Below are 14618 nucleotides of genomic sequence, written 5' to 3'. Positions count from 1 at the left end.
TGCTCATGTCTCTGCAGATATAAAACTATTCTCAAATTTTAGTTTTAAACTGATTCTATATTTCTATTTTCCTAGATAAAAAGTGCACACATACGAGAAATTTTTTTGGCAAAAAGAGATAAAGATAGCTTCTTGAAACAACTTTTAGGTCATTTCTTATCGCTTTTGGTGAGTAGTATGATTTGAGTTATATATTGGCCAACGGAGAATTTAATAATTTTGGATCAACCCAAAAAAATTATAATTATCTGTTGGTCTTGTTGAATCAAGATTGAACCCCGGAAAATCACAGATTCCATTAGTTCTTCATCACAAAAGAATCACACCTCTTTCACTAACATATTCCTACACTCAAAAACTCGTAGCTACTGTCTAACACCAATTCATCTCAGTACACAGACTCACCAAAATTCTCCACACGAACACACCCCCTCTCTGAAATGGTGAAACCGATTATTGTCCCTCACCACGATCTCGCGCCCCGTTACAGCCGAAGCAACCTTCATAAACTGATGGCAGTCCCCACAAATCCTCAGATTTTTCATGATCCTTATCGGAACAAACCAAGACAAACACATCAACCCGAAAGTAAAAGCCAGCTTCTCACTATGATGCTTCAGCAGCTCCCTCTTGCAATAATCCTCCACATCGTGCAGATCGTGCTCAACTTGCCCTCTGAACCCCGACTTCTCCATCTCCTCAAGCAAATCATCCAGCCTCGCGTATATCTCCCCCATCCACGGATGGCTCCTCTCCCCGACCATGAATGAGTTAACACTGTCTTTGATCTCAATCCAGCTCTTCCCCTTCTCCTTCTTGACTTCACTACTCTTGAGCAGTTTCCTTGCTGATGCAACGTCGTCCCACCTCCCGCTTGCAGCATATACGTTTGACAGCAAAACAAGATTCCCAGCATTGTTAGGCTCGATCTTGAAAAATTTTCTTGCAGCAACCTCTGCCACCTCTACGTTTTTATGAACTCTGCATGAGGCCAAGAGCGATCCCCACATGGACGCAGTTGCCTCAAACGACATTTTCTCAATCATATCCTTGGCCTCGTCAATCCTCCCCTTTCAACCTAGGATATCAACCATACACGAGTAATGCACAGCGCCCGGATTCAAGCCTTGCTCCTTCATCATGTCAAAATACCTCCACCCCTTCTCAGCTAATCCCATGTGAGCGCTAGCAGATAAGATAGAGACATAAGTTACCTCACTCGGATACAGAAATGCCTGTTGCATCTTCTCGAACAGTATCATAGCCTCCAAGGGCCTAGCGTGCCTTGCAAAGCCCGAGATATCGTGTTCCAAAGGATCACATTTCTCTTCTCTGCTTCGGAGAAAACAGAGCGATACTGATTAATGCTACCACATCTTGCATAAACATTGATGAGAGAAGAAACAACGTACTCATTTGCACCAAAACCAGCTTTACACACGACTGCGTGCACTTGCTTCCCAACGCCGCCAAGGCAGCCGAGGCACAGAGAACAGAGGATATCATGAAAATATTCATCTCGACTCCATTTCTCTGCGCTGTGAGAAACAATCTCAATGCCTCCTCGTACAGATCGTTCTGCACGAATCCAGCCATCATCGAGCTCCATGTCACGGCACTCTTCTCCGGCATGGCCTCAAACACGTGCAAAGCGTCGTTGATGAATCGGCATTTTGCATAAACATCAAGCAAAGTTGTGCCAAAGAAGGCATTCGACTCCATCGACGACTTAACAACTAAGGCATGTAACTGTTTGCTCTCAAAGGGGTAAAAAATTCGAGGCGCAAGCGCATAGCACGCTAGACAAGGCGAATTCACTGAACTCCGATCCTTCTCTGAGCATCCAGGCGAATAGAGACAGAGCTGCTTCGCCGTTGCCGTTTTGAGTGTAGGCGCCGATCATGGTGTTCAATGAAACCACGCTTCGCAGGCGCATTTCGTCGAACACCTTGCGGGCATGATCCACAGCGCCGCATTTGGAGTAGAAATTGATGAGCATGTTGGAAGCGGAAGTGTTTGATTGTACCGAAATGAGTGATCTGTGCGTGGGAGGATTTTCCCGACTGGATTACTTTCTGTTTGGTGCATTTTTGAACGTTAGTTTGCTGAATTTGAAGAAAAGTTTGTCTTGTGCATACCCAAATATGGGATTCTTCTTCTTCTTGATTTTGTTGGTCAGTTTTAGCTGATTGTTGAAATGCGTTTTTGATAAAAGGTGAATGTTATGCAAGATTTAGTTTTTATGTGCAATAATTTCATTTGGAGTGTCCAAAACGGTTGGGAAATAAATGGGAATCAAGATTTTATGTTACGACTTCATTTGGTTGGTTACTTCAAAGGATCAGAATAAAAAAGGGGATTGGTTTGTCAATTTTATTGGTACACATTTGGCCATTATTTGTTCCATTTTTCAATTTTTTGACATGTCTCTTAATAGACTTCACATTTTATTTACTTAATTTTACTCATATTTTATCATAAAATTATACTCCCTCCGTCCCGCACTACTCGCACTTATTTCCTTTTTGGGCGTCCCAAGCTACTTGCACTCTTTCCATTTTTAGTAAAAATTTTCACCTACAGCCGTCATTTTTGACTTTCCTATACACTCATTCCTTAATCTCCGTGCCGAAAAGGAAAGGAGCGAGTAGCCCGGGACGGAGGGAGTATATAAATATGACTAGTACATCATTAACTTTTTTACATTTATCAAAACCCATATTGGGTCAAAATGGAACATATACTGGAGACGGAGGGAGTACATATTTTTAAATTTGTTTCCTAAAATTGAACCAAATCCTAATTAGAATTACTTAAAATTAGATAATTATAGTAAATTTTAAAACTGAAAAATCAAAATTAAAAAAGAAAAATCTTAAAAACTACTCCCTCCGTCCGTGAAATATTGTCCAGTTTTGTCATTTCATTCCGTCCGTAAAATATTGACCACTCTGTTATTACCCTTTTGACTAATTGACCCCAAATTATTTAAAACAAGCCCACCGTCAACCCACCATTAATGAAATCAATATAGACCAATGAATTATTCAACCCTTTATAATCCATTAATCAATCTAGATCAAAGAATTAAACAATCAGCCAATTTAAAGAATTATTTAAATATAACCCATTTAAAATCAGCCCTAATTTATTAAACTCATTGGGCCCATCATGGAATTAATCCCAGCCCAAAGAATTATCCTTTTTAATTAATAATATTGGTCGACAACTAATTTGAATTCCTCCCAAATTTCAATTACCGTTAGAAAAAGCATCACTTCCCTCCACCATCGGTATTCACTCCCTCATTCTCCATTCACCATTTTCCCCAAATTGAGATCCCCAATTTGAGCAACCCTTAATTCCCGTCGCCTCCTCCGACTCACTCTACACCGGCGACCACAACGCCCTCTCACTCCCTTCTACGTCCTCTCTACACTCCGGCTAAACAACACAGTCAAGTCACGATTCGCCCTTCGTTCCACCACCGCCTTTGATTTCGGTTCGCGAGGTCTCATCACCACCACTCCGTCGCCGTCAGAACGGAGTTTCTGTGCTACTGTTTGGAAGCCGCTGCCGTGGAATCACCGCAGCCGAACATCAGCGCCGAATCAGGCGCCTCATTGTCCCAGCTTTGCCGCAATGTCTCGCCGTCGCCACTGTTGCCCTTTTCCCTTGTTTATTTGTATTTTCCTGCTATTTTTTGTGTTCCTTTTTGGAATTTCACGGTCTTTGTTGTATGTCAGTGTTTATTTAATCGAGGAAGCGGACAGACTCGCCGTCTGATTTTGATGCTGCCGATTCTCGCCTAGCGGTGAGAGGCGCTCGAGAATCCACCAAGCAGTCGCTGCCATCGGGGTCTCACTTCGGTCGGTGTCATTCTCCAGCCATCTCGGCTGCATTGTCACTATCAATTTCGTCGGACTTCCGTGGACTTCTAGGCTTAAGTAAGTTTCCATTAATTTTCCAATTTACAAATTTTATCTTCCTGTTTGGCTGGATATGTTAGGGAGTTAGATTTGGGTTCATGAGATTGGGTTCTCTTCTTTATTTGTGAAGCTATTAAACTTGTTGTGATGTCCAAACATTCTTGGGTTGAAAGTGCAGGTCACCGCTTGCTTATTTGTACATTGGTGTTATCCCTTTGAGCATTTATCTTAAAATTTGGGCTCAGCCATTGTGAAAGCTAGACCCAATAACTCTCTATTTCTCTCTCGGTTTTGGTGATGAAACAATTGTGTGATAGTGAAACTGATTGAGAGGAGACAACAAACATAAATGGATTGAAAGAAAATCTTTATTTTGATTTGGTTGCTTTACTAGCAACTTTTATTCTCTTAAAGTGATTTTTTCCACTGCATCATGTAACAGTCTGTCTGCTTTCTAAGGGTATTACTAAGGGTCCCACTATGTGGTAAGAAAATGTGGATTTTGTTAAATGTGTCTTTGGAAGGTTGAAATATAAACTAGAGTGTGTTTGCTTTCTAAGGGTATTACTAAGGGTCCCACTATGTGCTAAGAAAATGTGGATTTTGTTAAATGTGTCTTTGGAAGGTTGAAATATAAACTAGAGTGTGGGTCATGAACCATAATGGAAATTGCTAATTTTTAGGGGACACCATACGTAGTAATTGTGCTATACTATTGGGGGACGGATGGACTAATTGTTACTAGTATCAGTGCGAACCAAATGATTATACAATGTTGGGGAGTCAATTATTTTAAGCTAGATTAGTACTGTGAATTAGCATATGCATATTACAAGTTCTATTAATAGCGCTTATAACTTTATCCTACTGGCTAACTAAAATCTCACACTTCTGAATTCTTTCTTTATTCCTGATTACGTATTTGTTTTCTTCCTTGTTTCTTAATTCAGTAGTTGTGTGGCAATGGAGGCGTTCTTGTTCTAGTTCAGGCCATCATGAACTTAAAGTTATCGGGCTGAGACAATATTTCCTCATACATGGCTGCTATCTCCCTCCTAAAATCTAAAGCTTTATCTATTGTGAGTGCACTTTCCAATTAAGATAAGTGGATATATGTCTGTAAATACTACAACTGCTGGTAAAGTTAGCACACCTGAAAATTTTTATGTGCTTATGCTTGTGGTCGGTGTGGTTGTGTGAACAAGCCCTTATGTCTTTAAAGTAAATGTGATTTTTTCCGCTGCAGCTTTTGCACCTTTGTGAAGCTGAAAGTGTATCCTACCTGGATGAGGTGGCCAGCAACACAACAACTAGGGATGTGGCAAAGTCTGTTGGACTCGAGGTATTGATTTCTAAAATCAAAGTGTAATGCAGTTTCTGTCATAACTCTCAGAGAGATACATATTTAGTTGCTTTTATGATAGACAAAGATTTCCCAGACCCTTTAGATCTATTGTTACAATTACATTGAAAAACCAGAAGTTTTGTTCTCTGAAAATAAACTGAAATAATCTCAAATGTGCTGCAGAAATTTTACACATCGAGAAAACCCAAATACGACACATTTCAAACTTTTTCTTGTGATTTTTAACTGCCTATTATAATCCTAGTTTGTAGTATTGCCCAGTCGCAATTGGGTCTATAACAAATGTTTATAGGTATACCGTACAATAAGCATTGCAATTTCTCCACTTTGAGATGATTTTGCCTTCTATACCTATGCAGTTGTCAATTTCTCATTTTGCCTTACTTCTATCATGGGCATATGTTTTGTATAGGTTCTTCAATTGCTGAAAAATGTTTGGTATAGATTCAAGACAGTTAAAAGCTCCCTCCGAGGCAAGTTACCCGAAGGGTCAACTGGAACGTAATACAAAGCGCTTGGCAGATGTCGTCTCAGATGCTTCAAATTTTCGGTCATTCATCATGATAAACTTTGTAAGCTTTCCATCAATACAATTAATTTTAAATATTATAGAGTGTTATAGATTTCATGGTAAGGTTTCTTTGCTTTTCATGATCAAAGGTCGAAAAGAGTCAAAGCATGATATCTGAGTTTCTAAGAAAATGTCTTTGCTTATGTGAACTTATGTATTCTTTTCTCTACTTCAGAAGCTGACAAAGTGTCTAAAGTTAGCAAGAACTTATGTATGCCTGCTTCTAACTCTTCCCTTGGTTAATCAAACATATCTATATTCTAATACTCTGTTGCATGTAGGTTCACAGTTGAGTCATTCTGAATCTTTAGTTCCAGGAGTTTTGAATGAAGATGATGTATAACTGCTGAGGTAATTTGAATATTTGGCTTCCTTCCATGCCGAAATCGGGCATTGATTATTTCTTCATGTCCTATCTTTCTTATTTTGCAATTTAGACAATGAAACATTCTAGCAGATGGTCACACTGCTGTTTCTTATAGTTGCACTCTTTTTTTCTTTAATGAACTTGCTTCACTCACCACAGTTATTCATTATGTGCATGAGTGCATTCTTTACTTAATGTATTTTTAAGGCTATCTAAGATTGACAATTTTCTTTGTAGGTTATTTATAAGTCAGTTTGAGTGCCGAATCATTCGTGCTGCATCGGAAGATCATTTAGTCCATGTAAAACCACTCTGGCTTAACCTATGGATATCATTCATCTTTTTCCATAAAATGTTAAGTGCATCTGTTTGTTGGGTCTTAATAGAAATGATCTTTACCTTAGTACATATATTTTTTATCATAATCACATCTGTCGTCTTCTTGATAAGATTTTAATGAAGTTTGTTTTTTCTTGCAGGAGCTTGGGAAGGGGTGGACTGCAGGAGCAACTAGCTTCCTATATTGGACTCTCGGCCCTGATGAGAAAAAAAGAGTAGGTACATTTTTTTTGTAAGAGATCATCTCATGTAACTTTTCTTGTGATGCAATACTTACCTTTTGTAGTGATGATAAGAGAAATGAAAGAAATTCTCTTTTTTCGATGATATAAAACGTTTCCTTCCTTTCGCTTAAGATTTAAAAGTCATGTTAATAAAAAACAAGTTTAAATAACACTTAATTTGCTCGGGGTCTTACATGATATGCAAATGATTCACACTGTTTTGTAGGGAATAAGCTTCATAAAAAGGAATTTTAAAGCCACAAAAGGAAGGTAGGAAGGTAAGACGAATCTTGTAAAGATGACAGGAAAGATTGCAGTATATATTTAAAGAAAACAATTTTATCGGTCAATCAAAACTGAATGTTTGGAAAGTATCGAAGATGATCTAAATTGACTGAGTATTATGTTTTTTATTCTGATAAAGATACACTGGTAGAGGTTTGTTTTCAGCATTTTGGTATGTGAGAAGGTACCAGGTTTCCAGCAAGGCAGGAAATCCGAGCTTTTATTGTAGTCGTCAAATCCTGGTCTTTGAGGATTCTGGTAACACTACTTCTCATCTTTTTCGGGTCTCATTCAAACCCGTATATACTCAACTTGTGATGTTTCCTACTTATACATGAGTGCCTAACTGCTATTTATTCTCATTCATGCCTGATATGTTGATTGTATAGAGAATTTAAATGTTTTTTTTGGTAATTGACATGTTATGATTAAAAGTAATTTCCGAGAGGTTGTCTGTCATGGCTCTCTAATATGTGCATCTCCTTAGTTTTTAATGATTTCATACACATCAACAATCGATAAACAACGAATATTACCTTCAGAACTATCCAAAAATTGCCCTAGTACTATGTTACTTTGTAGTGAGGACAAAATGCTTCCACGAACAGAGTTTCACCACTTGCTATTTGTGTGTGCATGCAAGATTTTCTCTCTATTGATTGTCACTACTTTCACCACTTTTTTATGGGTTACTAGTGTGGACTTCATTTCTCTCAAGGGTTGGTCTGTAAACTTGTTGTTGCTTACTAACTTCTGGAGAACTAGGTTTCCCGTGCTTCAGATAAAGTGACAATAGTGTTCTTTGGTGCCCGATTTCTTGAGCTAAGGAGAGAGAACTATTCCGGTTTTGAAAAATTAATTGAAAAAGCCATAGGGCCGATCGACTGAATGAGAGCTTTATCAGTTGCAATCTTGTTGATATTGGTGAATAAAATGATTTAGGCAATAGGACTAAAAGCCTCATATCCAAATTATCACATGCCTAACCCTACATAAACCCCTAGAGAGCCAGTTTGAGCCCCAAAAGCCTTATTTCTTTGTTGAAAATTTTGAAGTCACTATATTAGCCTACTTATTATATCCATTTGTTGGCCTATATTTTCTACCCTAGTCACTAAAATTAAAGTGCTAGCACATTCTTGGAAGGGTATTTATGGTGGCAAGAAAAAGCTGGAAGTCCTGGAACATTTATTAGGTGGTATTCATTTATACTGAGATACAAAGTGAAAAAGCTGTGTGAAAAAAAGGCAATGCTAGAAAAAAAATAAAAAATAAAAAGCCAGCCTTTAATGTGTAAAAAAAAAGCCAAGGCTAGAAAAAATAAAAAAGGCAGCCTTCATGTGTAAAAAAAAGCCAAGGCTAGAAAAAAAATAAAAAAGGCAGCCTTTCATGTGTAAAAAAAGCCAAGGCTTGTAAAAAAATAAAATAAAAAGGCAGCCTTTCATGAGTAAAAAAAGCCAAGGCTAGAAAAAAAATATCGAGCAAAAAACAGAAATATGCTCTAAAGAATAAGATGACTTGGTTTAGATGGTAGAAAAATCTCAAGTTTGGGGTGTTGAGCTGTCAGAATTTTTTACGCATTCAGTGAGATGTGAAGGATGTTGTAAGGGATGTGCTAGTATTTTAAGAATGGTGATAAGCTACTAATCCAAATATGATCACACCTTTACCAAAAGCCCCGTTACATCCAAATGAATAAGACCTTTACATTTATTTATCATATTGACTTGTGAGCGACGAATTTTGCTTGATTTTGGGAGAAAGATCTTATGTGCTTAAAATAAAGAATAGCCGGAAGAACTTCTCTTTACGAATTAGCGACGATGGTTTGAGACTCCCAAGACATAAATCGAACTTACATTGAAGCATTGGATGCCTAGCTCTTAGGGAATTAGTTCGTGTACAATTCTTGTTCTAAAGTCTTACTCGCAATATGCTCGGTAAAGCCTAATAAGATGATTCGTGTGATTTGACGTGACTTGAAGTAGAGGATTATCTAATGTCTTGTGAATGTGCTTATTTATCTAATTACAGAGCTGTTGTGTACCAATCTTGCTGTATTCAGGAAAGACTTTCTGTTTGAGTCAGATTACAGAGCTGCTGTGTACCAATCCTGTTGCGTTTGAGGCTACTGAGATAATTCACCATATTCTCGTGTTACTCTTAGTCGATTTGAAGGCCTCTCTAAGCATTTAGATTCGTTTTTGCAAATGTTATCTCTCGTGGAACTAAGGTGTTTTCCGTGATAGTTCCTAGTGCATAAATAGACTAGAAAGTACTTAGTCGATCTGAAGGTCAAGGGTGGTAGGGGGCGACTGAGTTCTTAACTTAAAAGATGCGGGGGGAAAGGGTGGAAAACTGAAGGCACAAGTCTATTTATTGATTTTTGAGCTTGCTTTGTGATCTTCTGTTTCTTGGTTGTTGCGCCTATATTTTTCCTACTTATTTAATTCATTCTTTGCTGCATTTTGCAGCTTTATAATTGATCTGTTACATATATTATATTTTTGTTTGTTATACTATGCCTGACGTTTTTCTACTTTTTCTAATCCACTTTTTGCTACCTTGCAGCATAATTAATATTAACAAACATAGCATCCTATTTTTCTTTGTCTCGTATGCCCTGTACAAATATGTGCTATATAAGTGTTGCTTTGAAATGTAAAACCCATTGATTGTCAAATCTTGGCTTCATAATATATCTGTTAAATGTTTTTATATGCTCTTTCCCATTACTTACTAGACACATTTCCTTTTTACTTCGGCATTAGGTTTGCTGAACTTGCTTCTAAAAAAGAAATCGTGGGCCTTGGAAGCTGGTTGAGCACTCAAATAGTGTCGAGTAAAGATACTTTCTAGAGGTAAGTGTTGCCACTTCTGTTGCAGGTTGACTGATCTTTCTCATGATTTTAATATTTTTGCAATGCCGGAATGTAAACTGCAGCTTGTTCCCACTACTATAGTAAATAATTTAATTACAATTTATGTAATCTTGACTACTCCGATTTCCGTATATTTGATGCCATGATTTTTTCTGTTACATTTATCTGTCTGGTCAAGTTCCTCAAAAATTTAATTTGACTTAACATCTTTTATATACCAGTTAATTAGTTTTATACATAGTCTACTGTGTTTGAGTTTGTTATCTTTAACTGTCCGTTTGATGATTATGATTGATACAACAAATTCTGGTTTACTTAGAGAACATAAGAACAGATTAATAGTGTTGTAAAATACTCTTCAACCTAACTATGTTAGTTGTAATGGTACCCCGTTCTAAAATTTTCAGCTTGCCTATAATGTTTATCCTTTGTGAATGCTGCTTTAGGATCAGTCATTAAGCATCAACTTGTGACTAACCTTATGCTGGGTATTGCTTTACGAGCTGTTTTCGATGCTTTGAGGAAGCTTGCAAATTCAAAAGTTTGTTCCTTCCTAGGTAATTGGTTAATGTTATTATTGTGAATTTCAGTATGACCTTGGCTTTATGACATTCTGATGTTTTCCTTTGGGAGCAAGGCATTGGAGCAGTTTGTGGGTCATCTCATTAAGAATTATTGATCCAGTTCTCTAATTAGTTTTATACATAGTCTACTGTGTTTGAGTTTGTTATCTTTAACTGTCCGTTTGATGATTATGATTGATACAACAAATTCTGGTTTACTTAGAGAACATAAGAACAGATTAATAGTGTTGTAAAATACTCTTCAACCTAACTATGTTAGTTGTAATGGTACCCCGTTCTAAAATTTTCAGCTTGCCTATAATGTTTATCCTTTGTGAATGCTGCTTCAGGATCAGTCATTAAGCATCAACTTGTGACTAACCTTATGCTGGGTATTGCTTTACGAGCTGTTTTCGATGCTTTGAGGAAGCTTGCAAATTCAAAAGTTTGTTCCTTCCTAGGTAATTGGTTAATGTTATTATTGTGAATTTCAGTATGACCGTGGCTTTATGACATTCTGATGTTTTCCTTTGGGAGCAAGGCATTGGAGCAGTTTGTGGGTCATCTCATTAAGAATTATTGATCCAGTTCAGGTTTGAGCACCTCACTATTTATTCCAGCGAGTTGAAGGGTATAAAGCTGCAACCAATAATTGCTTCAATATTCAAATATTTATTTATTAAACCTTACTTTAGTTCGATATTAAGTGTGTCATTTCATACTAAAGCCATCAATGAAGAACTACTGCAAAATCTTTCTGATGCTCTACACTTGTCGGTACCTAATAAAATTTGGGTTGGACTTGCTTTGTCTAATTATGAGGAACACGATATCTGCACGATACCAGGATGTGTGGTTAGTTATTCTCTTATTTGTACATACATTTAGATATAATTTTTTGTTTAGTTGTAGGAAGTGGAATACATACAACAGTTTATTATTTTTCTCTCCTTGGAATTCTTCTACGTGTTGCACTAAACCTGTAACCCTTTTCTTTGTTGTATGCAGGAAAGACTCTCTGTTTGAGTCAGATTGCTGCGTTTGAGGCTACTAAGATAATTCAGCATATTCTTGTGTTATTCTTGGGAAACTAGGGTGTTTTCCGTGATAGTTCCTAGTTGTCTATAATGTTGTAAAATACGCTTCAACCTAACTATGTTACTTGTAATGTTACCCCGTTCTAAAATTTTCAACTTGCCTATAATGTTTATCCTTTGTGAATGCTTGTGCTTCAGGATCAGTCATTAAGCATCAACTTGTGACTAACCTTATGCTGGGTATTGCTTTACGAGCGGTTTTCAATGCTTTGAGGAAGCTTGCAAATTCAAAAGTTTGTTCCTTCCTAGGTAATTGGTTAATGTTATTATTGTGAATTTCAGTCTGACCTTGGCTTTATGACATTCTGATGTTTTCCTTTGGGAGCAAGGCATTGGAATAGTTTGTGGACCGTCTCATTTAGTGGCCACTGTACTGCCATCATATCCTGCACTTTGTAACATTTATAGGGAGGGCACTTAACAGTATTTCAGCGGCTTATACTGAACTGGTGTTAGCCATAGTGCCAATACTGATCAACGACACAGTCTTATTCAATCTTCATCTCCACATATAGAGGTATTAAACATGTAATGTTATCTTCCTGTTAAGTAGTTTAACCTGCATATGAGAAACAGATGATTGATTCTTAGAAAACATGACAAAAAGTGTTATCTCGATGTCTTCATCCAAATCATCTTCCCACATGCCTATATGTGGTTTCTAGTTTCACCTTGTCTATGTGGTTGTGGATAATACTTCTACTCCAAGTGATTTGTGTGAACTCATGATCACTGCAATTTCATCCTTTTGGTTTCAGACTGCAGGCCCACCATTTTCTCTGATCGGACTCGGCAGCATATTGTCTGGGTTAGCAATTCCCTCTTCGATCCCACTACAACAGAGACCACCGAGTTCTCTAGATGAGAGTTCACTCCTAATTACATGAAGCCATCACAACACACCTACCTTTCCTAAGGCAAGTAATAGGGTCTTTGTCTACTTTGATGTAGTTCACTTGATACTTTTTCATTTTTACCTTGTTTTGACTGTATTATTAAGAGCTAATCTACTCAAACCCACAATGCAATCACTCAGTGGTGCTTTGCTGTCATTAAAATCTGCCTCGTCGATAAACCTCAGCAAGTAAATTGTCACGTTTAACTGTACTACTCTCTCTCATTGTGCCCTTTATGGATTATATTAACATTGGGTCTGGTGTTATAACTGTGCGAAGAGAAACTCCCATAGAGGTGCTTGGATGTAGACGTCTTATAACTTTTTGGCCCCTGTTTACACATTATCTTGATCCTTTTGGTTTTCCCATGTTTTTACTCTTGAGGATTTTCTTCCTTGTTATGAGTTTGCATATTACAAGTTCTATTAATAGCACATATAACTTGATCCCACTGGTTAACTAAAATCTCACACTTCTGAATTCTTTCTTCATTCCTGATTACTTTCTCGTTTTCCTTTCCCCTTTTGCTTCTTTATTGTTTGTTTTCTTCCCTGTGACCTGTTTATTAATTCAGGAGTAGTGGGGCAATGGAGGCGTTCTGTCAGGCCGTCATGAACTTAAAGTTATCGGGCTCAGACAATATTTCCTCATATCTTGAGAGCAGCCATGCTCTCTCCCGCCTAAAACCTAAAGCTTTACCGATTGTGAGTGCACTTTCCAATTAAGATAAGTTGATATATGTCTTTAAATCTTACAACTGTTGGTAATGTTAGCACACCTTAAAATTTTTATGTTCTTGTACTTGCTTGGTGTGGTCGTGTGATCTGGCCCTTAATTCTTTAAGTGTGATTTTTTCAATTAAGTGTGATTTTTTCCGCTGCAGCTTTGCAACTTTGTGAAGCTGAAAGTATCATACCTGGATGAGGTGGCCAGCAACACAACAATTCAAGATATGGCAAAGTCTGTTGGAGGTGGCCAGCTTTGCAACTTCGTCTCAGATGCTTCAAAGTGTGTTTGTAGTGTTTGTGTGTTTATAATGTTTGTATTTTCTGCATGTATTTTGTGTAGCGTGTAGTTTTTTTGATGCATGTGTAAAGTGTGTATGTAGTACCTGGATGAGGTGGCCAGCTTTGCAACTTCGTCTCAGATGCTTCAAAGTGTGTTTGTAGTGTTTGTGTGTTTATAATGTTTGTATTTTCTGCATGTATTTTGTGTAGCGTGTAGTTTTTTTGATGCATGTGTAAAGTGTGTATGTAGTACCGGCAGTGTATGTATTTTGTGAATTTTGTGTATAGTGTGTGTAGTGAAGTGTGTTTATTGTGTGTGGATGTGTGAATTTTACGTGTAGTGTATAGTATGTGTTGATATACTTTGTGTGCACACAGTGTATAGTATGTGTTGATATACTTTGTGTGCAGTGTGTGCAGGGCATGTATTTTGTGTGTATAGTGTACTGTATGGATATTTTGTCTATACTATGTGGGTAAAGGGCGTTATTTTTTGTGTAATGTGTTTAGAATGTTTATTTTTTGTATCGTGTACGAGTGTGTATTCTTTGTATGGTGGGAGACAATATATGTAGTGTGTATGTATGTTACTGTGTGCTATAATGTCTGGTGTGTATGGTGTTTATAGAATGTGTGTTGCATAGGGTGTTTTTTGGTGTAGTGAGCAACATGGGCATTGTATGTATATCGTGCGTGGAGCATATAGTTTGTGTGCAATATGCACCGTGTGGTATGATGTATAGTGTGTATATAGTGTGCAATGTGTATGAAGAGTATTATTTTTTGTTTAGTGCGTAGCATGTTGATTTTGTGTAGTGTGTATGTTTGTGTGTGTTTTATTTATGTTGTGTTGGTTTATATTATTTATACCGTGTTTAATGTATGTAGTATGTGCCATGAATTTAAAATTTGTGTATACTTTGTGTGCAATATGCACCATGTGGTGTGTGGTATGATGTATAGTATGTATATAGTGCGCAATGTGTATGAAGTGTAGAATTTTTTGTTTAGTGTGTAGCATGTTGATTTTGTGTAGTGTGTATGTTCGTGTGTGTTTTATTTATATTGTGTTTGTTTATTTTATTTATACCG

General features: G+C 37.3%; 1 long non-coding RNA gene and 1 pseudogene across 11 annotated transcripts; one reads left to right on the top strand and one right to left on the bottom strand.

Moving 5' to 3' along the window:
• Nucleotides 1-284: 284 nt before the first annotated feature.
• Nucleotides 285-2259, bottom strand: LOC121772013 (annotated as a pseudogene).
• Nucleotides 2260-3279: 1020 nt separating this feature from the next.
• Nucleotides 3280-12537, top strand: LOC121772621. Of its 11 annotated transcripts, none has more exons than XR_006044364.1 (16): nucleotides 3280-3644; nucleotides 3747-3947; nucleotides 4880-5008; nucleotides 5176-5271; nucleotides 5708-5867; nucleotides 6042-6077; nucleotides 6148-6217; nucleotides 6471-6534; nucleotides 6713-6787; nucleotides 7023-7339; nucleotides 9147-9942; nucleotides 10410-10520; nucleotides 10601-10987; nucleotides 11068-11872; nucleotides 11953-12140; nucleotides 12382-12537. It is a non-coding gene; the product is annotated as an uncharacterized LOC121772621 (long non-coding RNA). The 11 variants fall into 11 exon arrangements; XR_006044365.1 differs by having other exon boundaries at nucleotides 3280-3661; XR_006044369.1 differs by lacking the exon at nucleotides 3280-3644 and having other exon boundaries at nucleotides 3670-3947; nucleotides 11068-11157; nucleotides 11254-11872.
• The last annotated feature ends 2081 nt before the right edge of the window (nucleotides 12538-14618 follow it).

Source organism: Salvia splendens, chromosome 16, assembly GCF_004379255.2.
Source record: "Salvia splendens isolate huo1 chromosome 16, SspV2, whole genome shotgun sequence".
Classification (NCBI taxonomy): Eukaryota; Viridiplantae; Streptophyta; class Magnoliopsida; order Lamiales; family Lamiaceae; genus Salvia; species Salvia splendens.
The sequence above is the reverse complement of the archived record's forward strand: the minus strand, read 5'-3'. Positions and strand labels throughout refer to the sequence as shown.